Source organism: Schistocerca serialis, chromosome 2, assembly GCF_023864345.2.
Source record: "Schistocerca serialis cubense isolate TAMUIC-IGC-003099 chromosome 2, iqSchSeri2.2, whole genome shotgun sequence".
Taxonomy (NCBI): domain Eukaryota; kingdom Metazoa; phylum Arthropoda; class Insecta; order Orthoptera; family Acrididae; genus Schistocerca; species Schistocerca serialis.
In genome coordinates this window covers 128,167,760-128,189,405 of record NC_064639.1, presented here as the reverse complement: position 1 = coordinate 128,189,405, position 21,646 = coordinate 128,167,760, and the positions used below count along the sequence as shown (strand labels likewise).

The window sequence follows — 21,646 nt, the reverse complement described above, 5'->3', positions numbered from 1 at the left end:
CTTTTGTCTTCGAGGAAATGCGTGATTCTGGTTTTGTAACTGCTACCGTGACGGGTGAGAGGTACGCCGATATGTTACAGAATCGTATGATCCCCAGCCTGGCTGATAAACACCTGCTGGAACGTACGATGTTTATGCAGGATGGCGCTCCACCCCATATTGCTAGACGCTTGAAAGATCTCTTGCGCGCGTCGTGTGGTGATGATCGTGTGCTCAGCCGCCACTTTCGTCATGCTTGGCCTCCCAGGTCCCTAGACTTCAGTCCGTGCGATTATTGGCTTTGCGGTTACCTGAAGTCGCAAGTGTACCGTGATTGACCGACATCTCTAGGGCTGCTGAAAGACAACATCCGACACCAATGCCTCACCATAACTCCGGACGTGCTTTACTGGTGGACATATTGAGCATTTCCTGTAAAGAACATCATCTTTGCTTTGTGTTACTTTCTTATGCTAATTATTGCTATTCTGATCAGATGAAGAGCCATCTGTCGGACATTTTTTGAACTTTTGTATTTTTTTGGTTCTAATAAAACCCCATGTCATTCCAAGCATGTCTTCCTACATTATTCCGTGATTTATTCAATTTTCAGATTTATACTGACTTTTTGATCACCCGGTACATTCGGAAAAGATCATGCTTCTGCGGCATTAATTAGTGTGGATAGTTTAGAAGATGTTGCAATTTGTGAACAACATAAAAAGTCGAGTAAAGAAAAAAGATCTGTCCAGACCATATAGGCTACGTGAGCGAACAAGCTGTTCTACATGTTTAGTTGTGTAAACCTGACAACCTACTGAATAATAAAGAAAATAAATAATAATGTACACTGCGTGATCAAAAGAATCCGGACACCTAGCAGAAAATGACTTACAAGTACGTGGCACGCTCCACCGATAATGCTGGAATTCAATATGGTGTTGGCCCACCCTTAGCCTTGATGACAACTTTCACTCTCGCAGGCATACGTTCAGTCAGGTACTGGAAGGTTTCTTGGGGAATGGCAGCCCATTCTTCACGGAGTGCTGCACTGAGAAGAGGTATCAATGTCGGTCGGTGAGGCCTGGCACGAAGTCAGCGTTCCAAAACATCCCAAAGCTGCTCTATAGGATTCACGTCAGGACTCTGTGCAAGCCAGTCCAATACAGGGCTGCTGTTGTTGTGTAACCACTCCGCCACAGGCCGTGCATTATGAACAGGTGCTCGATCGTGTTGAAAGATGCAAGTGCCATCACCGAAATGCTCTTCAACAGTGGGAAGCAAGAAGGTGCTTAAAACATCAATGTAGGCCTGTGCTGTGATAGTGTCACGCAAAACAACAAGGGGTGCAAGTCCCCTCCATGAAAAACACGACCACACCATAGTACTACCGCCTCCGAATTTTAGTGTTGGCCCTACACACGCTGGCAGATGACGTTCACAGGGCATTCCTCATACCCACACTCTGCCATCGGATCGCCACATTGTGTACCGTGATTCGTCACTCCACACAACGTTTATCCACTGTTCAATAGTGCAATGTTTACGCTCCTTACACCACGCGAGGCGTCGTTTGGCATTTACCGGCGTGATGAGTGGCTTATGAGCAGCCGTCCGACCATGAAATCCAACTTTTCTCACCTCCCGCCTGTCATAGTACTTGCAGTGGATCATGGTGCAACTTGGAATTCCTGTGTGATGGTCTGCCTATTATACCTTACGACTCTTTTCAACTGTTGGCGATCTCTGTCAATCAACAGACAAAGTCGGCCTGTACGCTTTTGTGCTGTACGTATCCCTTCACGTTTCCACATAAGCATCACATCGGAAACAGTGAACCTAGGGATGTTTAGGAGTGTGGAAATCTCGCCTACAGACGTATGACACAAGTGACACCCAATCACCTGACCACGTTCGAAGTCCGTGAGTTCCGCGGAGCGCCCCAGTCTGCTCACTCACCATGTCCTGTGACTACTGAGGTCGCTGATATTCAGTGCCTGGCAGCAGGTGGCAGCACAATGCACCTAATATAAAGAACGTATGTTTTTGGGGATGTCGGGATACTTTTGATTACATAGTGTACATTAAATGTGGTCTATCTCGGAAAGCGTTCGGAAAAGAGGACATGTCCATATGAAGCTTTTGCTTCACATGATCGTTCCTGTAATAACCCCGAATACTGACCATTCCTGGAAAATTGCTCATGTCACACCAATACCCAAAAAGGGAAGTAGGAGTAGTCCGCTGAATTACAGGCCTGTATCACTAACGTCGATTTGCAGTAGGGTTTTAGAACATATACTGTATTCGAAATTTATGAAGTACCTCGAAGAAAACGATTTATTGACATATAGTCAGCACGGATCCAGAAAATATCGTTCTTGTGCAACACAACTAGCTCTTTACACTCATGAAGTAATAAGTGCTATCGACAGGGGATGTCAAATTGATTCCATATTTTTAGATTCCGAGAAGGCTTTCGACACCGTTCCTCACAAGCGTCTTGTAATCAAACTGCGTGCCTACGGAGTATCGCCTCAGTTGTGCGACTGGATTCGTGATTTCCCGTCAGAAAGGTCACAGTTCGTAGTAATAGGCGGAAAGTCATCGAGTGAAACAGAAGTAATATCCGGCGTTCCCCAAGGAAATGTTATAGGCCCTCTATTGTTCCTGATCTATATTAACGACATAGGAGACAATCTGATTAGCCGTCTTAGATTGTTTGCAGATGATACTGTCATTTACCGTCTTGTAAAGTGATCAGATGATCAAAACTACTTGCAACATGATGTAGATAAGATATCTGTATGGTGCGAAAAGTGGCAATTGACCCTGAATAAAGAATAGTGCGAAGTTATTCACCTGAGTACTAAAAGAAATCAGCTAAATTTCGATCACGCGGTAAGCGACACAAATCTTAGGGCTGTAAATTCAACTAAATACTTAGGGATTAGAATTACAAATAACCTGAATTGGAACGATCACATAGATAATATTGTGGGTGGTGCAAACCAAAGATTGCGATTCATTGGCAGAACATTTAGAAGGTGCAACAGGTCTACCAAAGAGACTGCTTACACTACACTTGTGCGCCCTATTCTGGAGTACTGCTGTGCGGTGTGGGATCCGCATCAGGTGGGACTGACGGATGACATCGATAAAGTACAAAGAAGGGCAGCTCGTTTTGTATTATCGCGAAATAGGGGAGATAGTGTCACAGACATGATACGTGAATTGGAGTGGCAATAATTAAAACAAAAGGCGTTTTTCGTTGCGACAGGATCTTCTCAAGAAATTTCTATCATCAGTTTTCTCCTCCGATTGCGAAAACATTCTGTTGGCACCCAGCTACATAGGGAGAAATGATCATCGCGATAAAATAAGAGAAATCAGGGCGGCCCGGAAAAATTTAAGTGCTCGTTTTTCCCGCGTGCCGTTCGAGAGTGGAACGGTAGAGAGACAGCATGAAGGTGGCTCACTGAACCTCTGCCAGGCACTTGATTGTGAATAGCAGAGTAACCACGTAGATGTAGATAGCTCCTAGGACATCCTGAATAGCGATTACTACAACCACAATGATTCACGCCTCGCTCAGGAATGCTAATTATGCCGTTTAGTAGAATCACAGACTGCGGCACTCCCCTCCGCCTCCCTCCACCCAAACCACGCACCTCACCCATCGTCGCTGGCGGCTGTGTACAGAATTAGTTCAGCCAACTCGGCACTGCACGGGGGCGAGATAAGAAGGGAATGTGGAATGGTGGGGCGTCGCTGATGTCCAGCGCTTCCGCTGGCTGCGACCCGCTCGCTTGCAGTTGAGCAACGCCGTCTGCGAGATAACGCTTCACCGAACATTCCGAGCTCCGAGCGTATGTGGGAACTGTAGCTCTTGTTTACTTCAGTTAGGAGCAGGTGCGTAAACTTCCTCGATTGTGCAAAGTGTTAAAGGCGACAGCACGACGGTCTCCAGTCGTTCGTCTAGTGATGATATTTGGACGAAAATAATCAAATAAACTGGTACAAGAGCATTCCACCTGAAGACGCCGTAACATAATGTTACACTTTGCAGAGGCAGTATATACGGACCGTCTATAAAACTACCGAACATTTTTAAATAAAAAAAGCCCACACTGCCAAAAATTTTTGCTATTACTATTTACAGACCGGAAACTGGACTGTTAAACAATTTAGCAAGTTTAGCGGTGCAACAAATTTTACGAAAAGATAGCACGCCTTGAAAAGTCTTGACAGATTCTTGTCATTCTTCTCCAGACGACGGAGCTTCTTGTAAAGGTTCGCAAACCTTTTTTATTTTGTCTTTCAGCAGTCATCTCTCATATCAAATCGAAACCACCAACAGAGTGATTTAAAATAATGAAGAAAATATAATGTGCAGGCCGATAGCTCAATGGATGAGTGACGGATTAAAAATTGGAGGCCATCTCTTCAATTCCTGATCGGATGAATAATCTTTCTCTGCCTTTACTGTTTCTTTCGCCTCTGGTAATGATTTGTTAATGTGTAAAATGCTAAGCTGCAGCATCAGCGTCAATCCGTAGCTCCTTTTCTTTTAGAGTAGCTCAAATGCTACGCTATTAGGGACCTTGATGGTAAATGATTTTCATTCTAATCTATAGAACTAAAGGATGCAGAGTGTTGCATTAAGAATCTCAGGGAGTGTACAAAGCGAAACAGCGTCTTCAGAACGGGGAATAATTACTACAGGTGTACCACAGGGCTCAATATTGGGTCCACTCTTGCTTTTGTTATGAATACGAGGGAGGTTTGAAAAGTTCTCGGAATCGCCACGAAAGCTCAGCGCTAGCGCAACGAGTTGATCAAGTGATATTCATTGGACTGTTGCCTGTAAACACGTGCCAAGTCAGTGATGTGGGAAGAGAGCTGTGGCGGTGACGTGGCTCTGTTGTTGTTGCTGCGTAGTCATTTGCGAAGATGGAAAAAATCGAGATTCGAGCAGTGATTACGTACTTCGTACAGAAATGTATGAAAGCAAAGGACATTCATGACGATTTCCAGAATACACTGGGGGCTCTGCTCCTTCATACTCAACTGTTGCCAAGTGGTCAAATGAATTTAAATTTGGTCGGGAGAGCTTAGGTGATGATCCGCGCAGTGGTTGGTCTCGATGTGTCACTGCTCCAGAAATCATTGCAAAAGTGGACAAGGTGGTCGTGGAGGATCGCCGATTGAAAGCGCGTGAATTGCTCACGCTTGCCTGATGTCATCTGAAAGGGTGTATCACATTTTAACTGAAGAATTAGAAATGAAAAAATTATCTCCAAGATGGATGCCGCGACTCTTGAGCTTGATCAAAAACGCATGAGAATGGACATATCGGAACAATGTTTGGCCCATTTTAGGAGAAACGAACAAGAGTTTTTGTGCCGGTTTGTGACCAAGGATGAAACTTGGGTGCACTACTATACCCCAGAAACAAAACGACAGCCAAAGCAGAGGAAACATGATGATTCTACGCCACCAAAGAAAGCAAAGACAATTCTTTCGGCGGGAAAGGTCATGGCATCATTGCTCTGGGATGTGAAGGGGATTTTATTTGTAGATTATCTCCGCATTGGGAAAACAGTTACTGGCGAATACTATGCTAACCTCCTGGTTAAACTGCAACAAAAGATACGCGAAAAAAGGCCACTGGGAAGATGTGCTACATTGTAAAATCCCGTCGTCCCATAACATATGCAGAGGTCGCAATTACGATGCACGGAACATGCAAAAGACTAACTACAACCCTGTAAATTTCTGGTAAGGTCATTTCCACGGTTGAAAAACAAAGTCACAGAACATCCAGTAGGGTCATGCCTAGAAAAAGACTGTAGTGTTTAAATCAACCTTCTAGTTGATGACAGCTTAATTCTTTTTACCTTTTGGCACCACAGGTAGATTAATAAGACTAGCTATGTAAACAAACTGGGGATGCTTACACTGAGATCGTTGTACGTCTCGACTTGTTGCTGATAACCAGTACTTCCCTAAAAGAAACGGTAGTATCCGTTAAGTGGACACAAGACACAGGGGAGTATCTATATGTTACGAGAATCTTTTGTAATTACTATTTGGAAAAGTACGTTCACCATTCCGCAACTTAAATAGGCTTTTACGAGTCTGTTAGGAACAAACGGAAATTGTGTGCTTTGATCTCGGCATTTCTCATGGTCCTATGGAGAAAACTCGTAGCCAACTTAACCGTGTATTGTTAACAGTCGGAATGTACAATAATTTATATCCATTTAATTGTATTATAATAGTTGCGAAAATTAGGAAAGTGCTATTCGTGTTTGAATATTTTAGGTCCGCTTATTGAATTAACGTTATTGTAAGTCACAGGGAGCAGTGAAAATAATGACACGGCGGAACACCTAAGACACCCGCAGAAAAGATTGCTTGCGTATTTTGCATACTTTCTCTCTCCAGACATTGCAGCTAAGGTGAAAAAAAGTGTTCGTTCTACAGAACCGTGCAATAAGAATATTGTGTAAAGTTGACAATTGAGCATCTTGCAAAAGTCTCTTCAAGGAGCTAAGGATCCCTACACTCATATGCTGAGTCATACACTCCCTACTGGTATTTGTGATTCAGAACAAAAGTGAATTTAGGATGAACTCATCAATTCAGAATCACAGTACTAGAATTAGAAATAATTTCCATGTAGACTTTGCAACCCACTCTAGGGATCTGAATGGAGTTTTATATTCTGGTGCAAAACCCTGTAACAGATTTCCAGAGGACATATGGCACGAAATCGAAAATCCCAAATGTTTAAACTCAAATTCAAGAAATATCTTATTACTCACCTCCTTTACAATATACAGAAATACCTGGACTCAGGAATGTAAGTTCCGTGTAATACTTATATTTTTAATAGTTCGATATTGATTTTGCCATTATATACGCGGTTAGTAGCAGTCCCTGTAAAATTAAAATGTTTTGTGTGAAGTATGAGACAGTAATCAGAGCAGCTGAGTACTATAGGAGAGGAGCAATAACTTTCTTTTCTTTAAACCAGCTGCTTTTGTCCTAATCTACATATATAATGTAATTTGAAATTGATTATCATAATTATAAGTTTGAGTAGGTCAGCGCCAGACATTACGTGTTGTTAGTATACTTTACAGACTTTTGTTTAACATGGCTGGTTCCCAGTGCTATAGTTTGGCTGGAACGTTGTTCCCAGAAATACTTGTCCTGAACCATATCTATACAAATTTTATCGCAATTAACAATCACGGAATTCGTTAAGTGGAAGGAAACGTCTGTTTTCCCATTGCTACAGTATAACAGCAACACTATGGCACAAGTTTTAGCTTCACTTCCGATAGAGGGATGAAACAGAACTAGTACCTGCATTTGCGGGGTGGAATATGTGCTGGTTACAGAATAAGAAAAAACGAAATGCTTCCGAATTTTTTTACAGAGAACTCTAAAAGCTTTTTATATGAAAGAAATTTTATTAACATTCTACTTCTTTATTCTTCATGTCTACATGTTTATTTCTCAACATAGTCACCCTGGCGATGAAGACATTTCTCCCAACTAGAGACCAGTTTGTTCATACCGTCGCAACCTCATCACTGCTTGGACCCCTTCATCACTATCAAAGTGGAGTCCCGAAGGTGTTCTGTAAGTTCAGAAAACAGATGAAAAACTGAGAGACCAAGTCGGGACCTTATGTATGATGATAGATGACAGTGAACCCAAGACGTCGGATTGTTGCTGACGTAGCAGCGCTCTTGTGTAGTCTGGAATTTTGATGATGTGGACGAGCTCCTCGAATTCCTATGTTGATATCAGTGGAATCCTTCTTGAAATTAGAGAGACATAATAAGCTGCTTTCAGTTTTTTGGGTCGTGTTATTATAATCGGTAACGTGATATACATCATCATCAACTTGACGAACTTGTGTTGTTGTTGTTGTAGTCTTCAGTCCGAAGACTGGTTTGATGCAGCTCTCCATGCTACTCTATCCTGTGCAAGCTTCTTCATCTCCCAGTACCTACTGCAACCTACATCCTTCTGAAGCTGTTTAGTGTATTCATCTCTTGGTCTCCCTCTTCCATTTTTACCCTCCGCGCTGCCCTCCAATACTAAATTGGTGATCCCTTGATGCCTCAGAATATGTCCTACCAACCGATCTCTTCTTCTAGTCAAGTTGTGCCACAAATTTCTCTTCTTCCCAATTCTATTCAATACCTCCTCATTAGTTATGTGATCTACCCATCTAATCTTCAGCGTTCTTCTGTAGCACCACATTTCGAAAGCTTCTATTCTCTTTTTGTCTAAACTATTTATTGACCACGTTTCACTTCCATATGTGGCTACACTCCATACAAATACTTTCAGAAAAGACTTCCTGACACTTAAATCTATACTCGATGTTAATAAATTTCTCTTCTTCAGAAACGCTATCCTTGCCATTGCCAGTCTACATTTTATATCCTCTCTACTTCGACCATCATCAGTTATTTTGCTCCCCAAATAGCAAAACACATGTACTACCTTAAGCGTCTCATTTCCTAATCTAATACTCTCATCATCACCCGATTTAATTCGTATACATTCCATTATTCTCGTTTTACTTTTGTTGATGTTCATCTTATACCCTCCTTTCAAGACACTGTCTATTCCGTTCAGCTGCTCTTCCAGGTCCTTTGCTGTCTCTGACAGAATTACATCATCGGCGAACCTCAAAGTTTTTATTTCTTGTCCATGGATTTTAATACCTACTCCAAATTTTTCTTTGTTTCCTTTACTGCTTGCTCAATATACAGATTGAATACAATCGGGGATACGCTACAACCCTGTCTCACTCCCTTCCAAACCACTGCTTCCCTTTCATGTCCCTCGATTCTTATAACTGTCTTCTGGTTTCTGTACAAGCCTTTCGCTCCCTGTATTTTACCCCTGCCACCTTCAGAATTTGAAAGAAACTTGTGTTATAACTGAAATAAATGATTGTAGCTCCGTCATAAGGTGCATTGAGAAGTATCTTTCTTTATTTCTTGACTCTATCCAGAAATATACACTCCTGGAAATTGAAATAAGAACACCGTGAATTCATTGTCCCAGGAAGGGGAAACTTTATTGACACATTCCTGGGGTCAGATACATCACATGATCACACTGACAGAACCACAGGCACATAGACACAGGCAACAGAGCATGCACAATGTCGGCACTAGTACAGTGTATATCCACCTTTCGCAGCAATGCAGGCTGCTATTCTCCCATGGAGACAATCGTAGAGATGCTGGATGTAGTCCTGTGGAACGGCTTGCCATGCCATTTCCACCTGGCGCCTCAGTTGGACCAGCGTTCGTGCTGGACGTGCAGACCGCGTGAGACGACGCTTCATCCAGTCCCAAACATGCTCAATGGGGGACAGATCCGGAGATCTTGCTGGCCAGGGTAGTTGACTTACACCTTCTAGAGCACGTTGGGTGGCACGCGATACATGTGGACGTGCATTGTCCTGTTGGAACAGCAAGTTCCCTTGCCGGTCTAGGAATGGTAGAACGATGGGTTCGATGACGGTTTGGATGTACCGTGCACTATTCAGTGTCCCCTCGACGATCACCAGTGGTGTACGGCCAGTGTAGGAGATCGCTCCCCACGCCATGATGCCGGGTGTTGGCCCTGTGTGCCTCGGTCGTATGCAGTCCTGATTGTGGCGCTCACCTGCACGGCGCCAAACACGCATACGACCATCATTGGCACCACGGCAGAAGCGACTCTCATCGCTGAAGACGACACGTCTCCATTCGTCCCTCCATTCACGCCTGTCGCGACACCACTGGAGGCGGGCTGCACGATGTTGGGGCGTGAGCGGAAGACGGCCTAACGGTGTGCGGGACCGTAGCCCAGCTTCATGGAGACGGTTGCGAATGGTCCTCGCCGATACCCCAGGAGCAACAGTGTCCCTAATTTGCTGGGAAGTGGCGGTGCGGTCCCCTATGGCACTGCGTAGGATCCTACGGTCTTGGCGTGCATCCGTGCGTCGCTGCGGTCCGGTCCCAGGTCGACGGGCACGTGCACCTTCCGCCGACCACTGGCGACAACATCGATGTACTGTGGAGACCTCACGCCCCACGTGTTGAGCAATTCGGCGGTACGTCCACCCGGCCTCCCGCATGCCCACTATACGCCCTCGCTCAAAGTCCGTCAACTGCACATACGGTTCACGTCCACGCTGTCGCGGCATGCTACCAGTGTTAAAGACAGCGATGGAGCTCCGTATGCCACGGCAAACTGGCTGACACTGACGGCGGTGGTGCACAAATGCTGCGCAGCTAGCGCCATTCGACGGCCAACATCGCGGTTCCTGGTGTGTCCGCTGTGCCGTGCGTGTGATCATTGCTTGTACAGCCCTCTCGCAGTGTCCGGAGCAAGTATGGTGGGTCTGACACACCGGTGTCAATGTGTTCTTTTTTCCATTTCCAGGAGTGTATATATAAAAAAGATTCTTCTCAGTGCAACTTATGACGAAACTATAAACAGCTATTTCAATTAGAATCGCCTTTGTTACTACCATCTGTTGAAACAAATAATGGCCACTCTTTCCAAGTCTCTGCGAATTTTCTTTTTCTCCGGATCTCCCGTAGTTGTGACAGCTTTTGTTGTTACCCAGCATTTTTTTTCCTCGCTATATTGCTATCGAGGAACATTCTCTTTAACAGGTGACTCGTATCGTCACCGCAATTGATTGGCAAATTGTGTTCTAAAATAAACGATGTAAATAAGAATTCAGCATTTATCAACTCGGCGCTTTCACTTTTAACACCGAATTCCAGTTTTTTATTGTTATGCACACATGTAACATTTTCGTTTCCATATGTCTTGAAATATCGTTTTTTACCAACATGTGAGTTAAGAATGTCACGTTGGCAAAAGGTACAAAATGCAAACGATGGGCCTTTCCTAAACCAGATAATGGATGGAAACTGTTCCGAATATTGTTCAAGAAAACAGTGTTATATATTTTTTGCCATAATGAGAAACAAAACATCGAATGAAAATACTGTGAATATGACGAATATGATACAGGTGAATAATTGACTACACAAAAATAAAGCCTTTCAGAGATTCAGATAACAAAATAACACTCTTAATCATTCACTCTAAAGATTTATAGCGATTATAATGACGTTGAATGATAAGTGACTTCACTTAAGCACATTGACAACACACAAACTCAAGTACAAACATAGCACAACACTGAGCAATACGAGTATACATCTACAAAATGCGCGGGAATGAGGAAAAATGACAATCGATATACAGATCGTGGACGTCTTCCTGATTTTCATAAACTTTTGTATGTACGTCGATTAAAAACAACTAATAGGCTAAAAAACAGTAATGGTAGGTTTTGAAAACAAACGTATTAGATTTGACGATGATTTGCTAAAAATCGGGAGAAATAATGGAATAATCAGGAGGCGGGAGACCCTTCAATAAATCAGGAGACTTGGCAGATATGCTTTGGTAGTACACGAGCCTTTAACGTTATAAGGAATGAGGAGCTATGGCACAAGCTGAATTTTCTGACTGCCAAACTGTCAAATTACGAAGTACAAGCCTACATGGCCGACAGACAACGAAGAAGTGGCCATAGACTACAACGACTTTCTGGAAGCAGCGAAGAGGTCAGCCTTGGGGTAGACCAGTAAGGGTTCCCGCTTTCTGCACGTTGGGTGGCATAGCAGCGCAGTCTCTGTGAATCTTGAGTTGTGCCTCAGCGCGCCAGCGGCTATCTATCCAGAAGACAAAATATGGAAATATAGTTTTGCTTCTGACATCAAGTACAGCAATGTTGTGTAGTTTAGTGCTATAAAATGTAGCCTTCTCTATTACATTGTAGTCTAGAATTATAAATTACAAAATTTGTATTGTAGCAATGTATTATCGTGTAGTACAAGGGTTCCCAATTTTTCCACTGGCAGAACCTTTTGAGAATCGTCGCACTTTGATGGAATACCCTTTTTTATTATGAAGGTTAATAAAATTTTTAGAAATGGTTATTCAATCTGTATATTGAGCAAGCAGTAAAGGAAACAAAAGAAAAATTCGGAGTAGGTATTAAAATTCATGGAGAAGAAGTAAAAACTTTGAGGTTCGCCGATGACATTGTAGTTCTGTCAGAGACAGCAAAGGACTTGGAAGAGCAGTTGAACGGAATGGACAGTGTCTTGAAAGGAGGATATAAGATGAACATCAACAAAAGCAAAACGAGGATAATGGAATGTAGTCAAATTAAATCGTGTGATGCTGAGGGGATTAGATTTGGAAATGAGACACTTAAAGTAGTAAAGGAGTTTTGCTACTTAGGGAGTAAAATAACTGATGATGGTCGAAGTAGAGAGGATATAAAATGTAGACTGGCAATGGCAAGGGAATCGTTTCTGAAGAAGAGAAATTTGTTAACATCGAGTATAGATTTAAGTGTCAGGAAGTCGTTTCTGAAAGTATTCGTATGGAGTGTAGCCATGTATGGAAGTGAAACATGGACGATAACCAGTTTGGACAAGAAGAGAATAGAAGCTTTCGAAATGTGGTGCTACAGAAGAATGCTGAAGATAAGGTGGGTAGATCACGTAACTAATGAGGAGGTATTGAATAGGATTGGGGAGAAGAGAAGTTTGTGGCACAACTTGACTAGACGAAGGGATCGGTTGGTAGGACATGTTTTGAGGCATCAAGGGATCACAAATTTAGCATTGGAGGGCAGCGTGGAGGGTAAAAATCGTAGAGGGAGACCAAGAGATCAATACACTAAGCAGATTCAGAAGGATGTAGGTTGCAGTAGGTACTGGGAGATGAAGAAGCTTGCACAGGATAGAGTAGCATGGAGAGCTGCATCAAACCAGTCTCAGGACTGAAGACCACAACAACAACAACAAGGGTTTGTTTTACTCAGTGATTACTTCAGTTTTAAACCATAACTAACAAAACAAAAAATAATCAAATTTAAAAAAAAATATTTAGTATCATCAAAATGTCGAAAAATAAAACGCCATGTTATTAATGGTTTTTCGCAGAGCACTTACTCACTTCCTGCAGAACCCAGCGCTCCGCGGAACACAGTTTGGGAAACAATGGTATAGTAGACTAGTAGCATATGCCTACTGGATTCCAGATGAGCATATATCTGTGCGGCAAATGGCCGAAGAGCGGTATGTAGCTTATTTATTTATTTATTTTTCTGGGTAGATTTTTTATATGGGTTTTTACCCTTAATCACCATAATGTTGGTTATTCTGACACATTTGACATTTTATGTTTAAAGATTATGCTTTATATTCATATGTGCCAATTCATATTTTGGTCTGTTCCTGTATCTGAATAACATACTAAAAGAAAATAGCAAATAAATAAATGCAGAAATAAACACACGTAGTGCAGAGCATAGGCAAACAGTGTCCGAGGAGACCCGTACCAATCTTGACTTACAATTCGGGAAATAAATAGTTGTTTTACTGGTATTCATTCGCAAAATAGAAGCTGAATTTCCAGCAACGCGGTGATCGGTGCATGACCACACTGAAAAGATCTGAAAACGAAAGGATTTCAACCGACGCTTGTGAATGAATTTTCTGACAAAGGGAGGGAACAGCGAGATGCAGCCTTCAGTGACTTGTTGGTAAATATCCAAATGGCGTCTCTCGTTCAAGACTGTTATTTCCTGATGAGTGTGCGGTGCATCGCAGTTCACTTTGGACGGATGTGGTTTACTTACTCTAAGGAAAATCCTCATTATGTGCGAGGGTTGGAAAGGAACTCGCCTCATGGCATGATATGATCTGAGATGTCATTACGATACTTGTTCTGACTTTCTTTATGGTAACGTAAATGAAAAGTCTAATAAAAGCTTGTAGGAAACGCATTTAATTTCTCAGCTCTAAGGTAAGAGACTCGTGGATCATGTGGGATTACAGCAGGACAAAGCATAAGCACACATTGCTATTCGGGAGCTTTAATTCCTTGACGTACAATGTCGAGTCTGCTGGGTTGGGCGTGATTCAGCCACTACGAAGACCGGACATTACCAAGCGAGACAACTCATCGTGGGGAATAAGCAAGTTCCATTTGACTCAAAGTCGCTACAAGATTAACGAAGAATTGCGCAAGAGTGTTCCGGAAGCCATTCGCAGCATAACTCCTGACATGCTTCGTAAGATGTCAAAGATACAGACACGCAGTGATATCTGTGTAAGATGCGACGGTGTGCATGCAGATCCGCTGGATCCACAGTTTGTATGTTATGTACTCCAATATACCATGCACTGACCGGCCCAGATAGCCGTATGGGTTAGCTCGCCGCTTCCGAGATACGGGGATGCGCTCTGGCCGCTGATAAAATCCGCCCGCCGGATTGACGACGAGGGCCAGAATGTTGCCCAATGTGGATTCTCGCCACGGCGGCTCATGCAGTGGTTACCAAGTGCCAAACAGACAAGATGCAGTTCCTCCTGGACCTGTGGCCGGAGCATAAGAAGACGAAACATCAACGCAAATACCACCAAACGTTCCAGAGATTCCTGCAGATCCTGCAGGCCGCCGCCTTCAGAAACGCCCTTTGCACACGGTGACCGCCACCCTCCCAAAACACCCACCCCCTCGCCGTCGCCGACGTTGTCCTCCAAACTTTCCAAAGCCACATAACTTCAAGAACAGTGCCGAGTGATCAAAGTGTGCCGAGTATGAAGTCATAGTGTTTTCAGTCTCAAAGCAATTTGAAAATTCTAGCAGTGTATTTCTGTGCAACATACGTACAACAGCGAGATCTGTCACAATACAGAGTATGTAAAACGTACTTCCCTATAAAAGAACTGAGTATGCCCTATCTCCCTCTCTCGCTCCTCCTTACAAAAAATTAAATTATAAGTGTGTCGCAATATACACGTCATTGACACACTGATATCCACTAAATGTGTTTCGTATGCTCAAATGTAATATGGCCTCAGTATGTGCGCAGCTCATGTTTCTTATTGCCTAACATAATGTAACGTTGTCCGCTTAACTGTTGGCCGGCCGCTGTGGCCGAGCGATGCCGGCACGGTAGCTCAGTGTGTTCGGTCAGAGGGTTAGCTGCCCGCTGTAATAAAAAAAAACTGAGTTAATGGATCAACGATGAGCTTAAACGGGTGTCTTACGACGTCCGCCCCGAGCAGATGCAACGAACGAAAACGAACAAAATTAGATTAAAAAAAAAAAGAAAAAGGTTCTGGCGCTTCAGTCCGGAACCGCGCTGCCGCTAAGGTCGCACGTTCGAATCCTGTCTCGGGCATGGATGTGTGTGATGTCCTCAGGTTAGCTAGGTTTAAGTAGTTCTAAACCTAGGGGACTGATGACCATAGATGTTAAGTCCCATAGTGCTCAGAGCCATTTGAAGATTTGAAGCTTAACTGTTCATATATATGCCTTTCATATTCCTTTTTTTATTTTTTATAAATTGTATTAATTTTTTTGTCCTTATCACTATTGTAATTCTCTCTCTCTCTCTCTCTTTCTTGCCCCCCTTAAAAAAAGTTACTGTCACAATATATATCACTGACATACTGGCATCCAATAAATTGTGTTTGTGTGCCAAAATGTAACATCTTCCCAGCTCATGTTTCACATGTATGCTTCATTGTCTAACATAATGTAACGTTTTCTCTTCAGTTACTCATACATAAGACCTTTCATATTTATTTCCTTTTAAATTGTTTCAAATTTCTTAATCACTATCTTGATGCTATGTCAATTAACTAGCTAAAATAATACTTACACTAAAATGACTGTGATAAAAAATAGCAAAACTGATGATACGGCAATACACCAAAACCTAGAAGCCTTTAATACAACTAAATCAACACTCCACTAACAATAAACGAAAATAACAGAAAGCAACGTAAAAACTCTATGCAAGGCAACTGGAAAATTAAGAACATAGGTGTGCTTAGTTGATAAATATTCGAACAAGGAATATATATATATATATATATATATATATATATATATATATATATATATATATATGTTGATTTTTTATTCGAAAATAAATGAAAACATCATATATATATATATATATATGATGTTTCTGACTCCTACCATTTCATTGGGAAGGGAGTAGTTTGTTTCCATCTCGTTTATTGTCCTTCTACTTAGTAAAAAAATAATATTTCGCACTATATATATATATATATATATATATATATATATATATATATAATTGTTGAAAGTGTATATAAAGGTCTATATACGTTAAAAAAAGTCTGGATATGCTTGTTGGCAGTTTTCCATATCTGACTAGTGAATACCAGGATGATATATTATTCTGATATAGGGTAAAGCGGCTTCTTCGACACACTATGAAGACAATTTTACTGTAAATTTATTAAAACTATACTAATTATTTTGTAAATTAATTTCCAGTGTTTTCCTTGTCTAATAGCAATGACATTGTTATTAGAGCCTCTACTGCATTGTACATATATAATACTCAGTTGTGACTATTGTTAACACATGTAAATATAGGTGAAAACAAAAGTCATTAATAAAGAAAAAAAAATTATACAGAATGTAAGGGTTAGTGTCAGCATTCTACTTCATTCTATGGCTCTCACCAAATGACGGCCGAATATATATATATATATATATATATATATATATATATATATATATATATATATATATATATGTGTGTGTGTGTGTGTGTGTGTGTGTGTGTGTGTGTGTGTGTGTGTGTGTGTATAAGCAGTGACCAATGAAGCAATATAAATAAATAGTATACCAACACTTTCGAGATTAGCGGTTAACTTGTTTATAAATATTTATTCACAGAAAAGACAACGGAACACAACACAGAAGCCATTTGTCAATCAAACACGCTTGTAATGATACGGCTGATTTAACTTTACAATTTTTTCTTATTCGCATTAAGCCGACAAGTCTAACAACACTGTGTAAATGATCTGTGGATGAATAAACTAACTAACTAGAACCATAGAGAAAAAGCTACGTGTTTCTGACTCCTACCATTTCATTGGGAAGGGAGTAGTTTGTTTCCATCTCGTTTATTGTCCTTCTACTTAGTAAAAAAAATAATATTTCACACTCCATATAGTGTACAGGGTGGCCAGAGCAATGTGAGCACATCTAAAACTTCAAAACATTGGAACAAGATTTATAACAGATAATAATACACAAAAAGACGAATATTTTGCTGCATGAATGCACTCTTAATTTTTTATCTATCTTGATATTTAAAAATTAATCTACCAAGATGTTTGAGCGATTATATATCTTGATGGATAAAAGATTAAGAGTGCGTTCATATATCTATATATATATTCGTATGATGCTTGTTGTAGTTTACAGAAAAACTTGTCGCACGAGAATGGAAGGAAGTGCCAAATGTTCAAATGTGTGTGAAAACTTATGGGACTTACCTGCTAAGGTCATCAGTCCCTAAGCTTACACACTGCTTAACCTAAATTATCCCAAGGACAAACACACACACCCATGCCCGAGGGAGGACTCGAACCTCCACCGGGACCAGCCGCACAGTCTATGACTGCAGCGTTTAGACCGCTCAGCTAATCCCGCGCAGCGAAGGAAGTGCCACGTAAGTGGGCAGTTTGCTCGCAAAGTGCAGTTTCCGCACATGCCCTCCATCACCGTTGATCACGTATCAATAGGGGTGAAAACTTGGTCTTCATATTTAGCACATCCCTCCTCCACCCCACTCTGTCCCCCACGCACCTCTTTCTGCCGATATGCTTCGTTACAGACTTTGACAAGCATCTGAACACTGTATTCCTATTCAAAGAGGCTTAAAAAGATACGCAGAATCATCGAAAAGACAGTTTTTTCAATACCTCGCCAGATAAAGATATTACATGTAATAATAATACAGAAAATTACTCGTCACATTGCGCGCTATCAGTTGGACATACCTTGTGTCGATATTTTTTCTTCTTTTTTGTTTAGCATTTGCTACATACTGTAGTAAACAGCGAGCCTTGTTACCCAACGTTTCAGTAAAGGAAGTACTCAATTACTAACATTATATATATATATATATATATATATATATATATATATATATATATATATATATATATATAAAAACTACATACTGTTGAACATCCCAGACTGTGTACGGACACTTTCGCTTGTCTGACTTTATTCGTTACATAAATGTAAAACACAACACATTTTTTCGTAGTGCTACATCGGTATTTAATTCCCCAACGCGTTTCGCCTTGCATACGAAAGGCAGTGTCACTGGGTGTTCTGAGAAACCATACAAATCTGTGTTCATATTAATTATTGATTTAAAAATAGTTTGGATTTCCACGGTGAATAATGTAATTCAAGAATAAAGCTATATACTCTTCCAGAACATCCACTGAAGATGCCTTTCATACGGAGAGTACATAAAAAGTTGAGAGAGACTAAATTGATGAGTCAGTTATGAAAAATTTGCATATTATTTTATAATACAAGTAAATTGTTTACAAATAACAAACTGGGCGCACCAAACGATGTTTGATTCCTGATTTATTCGTTCATATTTATAACATGCGAAGAAGGGAAGGTAATTTATCCAGCAAACAATGGAAAAGTAATTTGAAGCTAAACTATTCATATAGTCAAATGCTCTATTTCAAATTGTTTTCGTGACAATACCTTAGTACGCACCGTTTTTTTTTTTTTTTTTTTTCGACTGTATCATTTTTGTATACAGAAACTTCTGCCCTCACAAACATAAATAAATATTCGCTAAGAGAAGCAATATTTGTGAACTGCAGTAGTTTCATTGTAAACTGCTGAAAAAGTATTATGACAGATAGTAAATATGTAACCAATTACATAAATAATAACCACCACACACAAAAGGAACCATTTCATGATGATAATATAAGGAAATATTCAAAATAGACTTTATGTCTGTATGAATTCTTTTTCTTCGAATGATGATTTCTGTCATCTCCAGTGTAGCAATATTTCCTTCGCTGTCATTCTGTACGATTTGTCTCGAATAAACTCATGGTCTCAGTTGTGTTACGGGTATAAACCTATTCGTGAAGTGTTGTGGGTGTCCATGTTAGGTAGTAGAATATGTAGTACCTGAATTCTGTTATTGAAAAATAGTGTTAAGTTCTACAAATTCACGCCTTACCACTTTCTATATGACTTCTTTATTATGCTAGACACACTTCCCGTTTATTCTTGGCTAAAATTTGGTTAGCACAGCGACAAACGTAACACCGCATCAACATCTTCACGCAGTTCTCTGCTGCACTGTACAACGAACAGACAATATTATAGAACGATTTGTAACCTCACGGACTGCGTGGCACTGAAAAGGTTTTGTTTTGATTTTTTCTCAGGGTCCGTCCGTATTTCTTTTGTATCCCGTAAGAGTTTAATGCTAATATTGCACAGGGGCTAAAGCAATGAAACTGCGCTACTCAGTGTAATACTTAATAGCGCATGACACGTCAAAGAACCATATTCTTAGGTTGAGAATAAAAGACACCGCACTATAAAAGCAATAAGTACCTTTCACAGTTGCAGCTTCGTTGCCGATCAACACCAGTGCAGACTGCTAGTAAGCGTTGCGTCCTGAGATCCCGACAGCTCGCGCGCGTGGATGTGACAAACCCAGATCGCTGCGCGCAGACACACTGTCGACTTCTGGGAACTCGGACTGGGGGATAGGGAGCGCTGCCGACGCAGCTAAGCCAGACTGCTTGCTGCTGATTGGCCAATCAGGTAACACAGGCAAGGCAGTGGCGGGCCTGTCTTCTGCAAGCAGCCACCGCGATTCTTTTTTCTTTCTTTGAGTTGTCTTTTGTTTTTCTTCTTCATATATTGATAACAGCTTAACACGCCATTACATACAGATCACTAGTAAAGAGCGAAGTTCACTAGCTTTTACCTGTCAATGACGAAAAAGGGAAAAATCGTGAACAGCCACTGTCTTTTACTTTCCCAATGCATACAACGCGACTCGGAGCCAACGTTTCGTCCTCTGGTGATAAACTAATGTTGGGGTCTTACGTATACAGTAGTTCCAGAACTTATTAAATGCTACTGTAGACTTTTAGTGATGAAAATGAATGGCATTTCGAATTGAATAACAGGAAGGCAGGAGTGTCAGGAACCGAAGTAGGAGAAACACGAGAATGGATTGTATAATTTACTTCTCGTGGAGACGACTGGATCTAAGAATGTGGCACCCTCTCCCTTCTCTGATGCTCAGTTTTCCACCCGGCGTACCACCCTCACAATAAGGTCTAAATGCCATTTTTTTCTCACTCTAATTGTTTACAACTCTTTGAGCCGGTTCTCGCAATCTCATATTCAACCTTCTCGATGCTTGGATAAATCTTCTTTCACATTTCTTCGTTGCATGTCCTCCTCCACTTCATTTTTCCATTCCGCACAGGATATTCCTCTTTTTCTCTTTCACGGAGTTTGCCAGCATAGTACTTTTCGGCCATCGTTCATCCTTTAATCTCATCACATGTCCATACCATTCCACAAGCCGTTTTTTCTACCTCTTTGGTTATACAAGTGAGAATTTTCATTCGCTGCCTGATTTCTTTGTTTGGGCTCTTCTCTGGCCTTGGAACTCTAGAACATCTTCTCAAAATGTCAATTTGCGTTATGGTACTTCAAGTCTCTTTCAGTCTTGTTTTATCATTTCGCGTGTTTCCGCTCTGTATAAACAAATGCTGATTCGTATAACTTTTTTCTTGTCTTTCGCAGAAACATATCTGATAAAGGAAGGCATTCAGCTTATTGATTGCTTATTTAACTTGTATTGTCCTCTGCGTTATTTCTTGTTTACTGGAACCATGATATACGTAACATCCAGATATTAATACTTTTGTTATGCCTCAGTAGTTTTCCCCTTTATGATAATGTCATGTTGTTTACTTCCTACAAAGATATTTTGTTTTTCAGCGTTACTGTATGTTTTAAGTGCTATACAACACCCTTGTCTAACACTCTGATTGCCGGCCACTGTAACCGAGCGGTTCTAGGCGCTCCACCCCGGAACCGCGCTGCTGCTACGGTCGAAGGTTCGAATCCTGCCTCGGGTATAAATGTGTGTGATGTCCTTAGGTTAGCTAGGTTTAAGTAGTTCTAAGTCTAGGGGACTGATGACCTCAGATGTTAAGTCCCATAGTGCTTAGAGCCATTTGAGACTGATTAGCGGGGTAGCCGAGCGGTCTAGGCGCCTTGTCACGGTCCGCACGGCTTCCCGCATCGGAGGTTCGAGTCCTCCCTCGGGCATTGGTGTGTGTGTCGCCCTTAGCGTAAGTTAGTTTAAGTTATATTACGTAGTGTGTAAGCTTAGGGACCGATGACCTCAGCAGTTTGGTCCCATAAGGCCTTACCACAAATTTCGTAAGACTCTGATTGGTCGTATTTAGCCGGGATAATTCGTTTCCTATCTTAAATCTTGTCTCTAATCGTTCGCAATTTTTTTTAACTGCATCAATGTTACATAACGTAAATGAGTGATACAGTGCTCAGAATCTAATTCAGCAACTCATCTTCATAACCTTCACTTTTAGGGCTAGACGTCTTCATGGGTCAGGTTTTATTTGTGCCATTCGTTTTGGTTCTTACA

The 21,646-nt window shown here is 41.3% G+C and overlaps 1 protein-coding gene across 1 annotated transcript in view; it reads right to left on the bottom strand.

Moving 5' to 3' along the window:
* LOC126456819 (uncharacterized) overlaps positions 1 to 19,701 on the bottom strand; it is a 225,449-nt gene extending 205,748 nt beyond the window's left edge. The window contains exon 1 of the mRNA XM_050092616.1: positions 19,564 to 19,701. The gene's annotated coding sequence lies outside the window, so the exon portion shown is untranslated. The remainder of the gene's footprint in view (positions 1 to 19,563) is intronic.
* Positions 19,702 to 21,646: the final 1,945 nt, after the last annotated feature.